This window comes from Mizuhopecten yessoensis, unplaced genomic scaffold, assembly GCF_002113885.1.
Source record: "Mizuhopecten yessoensis strain PY_sf001 unplaced genomic scaffold, ASM211388v2 scaffold10901, whole genome shotgun sequence".
NCBI classification, from domain to species: domain Eukaryota; kingdom Metazoa; phylum Mollusca; class Bivalvia; order Pectinida; family Pectinidae; genus Mizuhopecten; species Mizuhopecten yessoensis.
The window spans coordinates 618957-619505 of record NW_018408778.1 but is presented as its reverse complement, the minus strand read 5'-3'; positions in this window follow the sequence as shown (position 1 = coordinate 619505).

The following is a 549-nucleotide window of genomic DNA, read 5'->3' as shown; positions in this document are numbered from 1 at the left end:
AGGTCGCTGGTTAGATAGCTTAGTTAAGAGCGAGTGTATTGTGATTGAAGGTCAATGGTTAGGTAGCTTAGTTAAGAGCGAGTGTATTGTGATGGAAGGTCACTGGTTAGGAAGCTTAGTTAAGAGCAATTGTATTGTGATGGAAGGTCGCTGGTTAGATAGCTTAGGTAAGAGCGAGTGTATTGTGATTGAAGGTCAATGGTTAGGTAGCTTCGTTAAGAGCGAGTGTATTGTGATGGAAGGTCGCTGGTTAGGTAGCTAAGTTAAGAGCGATTGTATTGTGATGGAAGGTCCCTGGTTAGGTAGCTTAGGTAAGAGCGATTGTATTGTGATGGAAGGTCGCTGGTTAGGTAGCATAGTTAAGAGCGATTGTATTGTGATGGAAGGTCGCTGGTTAGGTAGCTTAGTTAAGAGCGATTGTATTGTGATGGAAGGTCACTGGTTAGGAAGCTTAGTTAAGAGCAATTGTATTGTGATGGAAGGTCGCTGGTTAGGTAGCTTAGTTAAGAGCAATTGTATTGTGATGGAAGGTCGCTGGTTAGGTAGCTA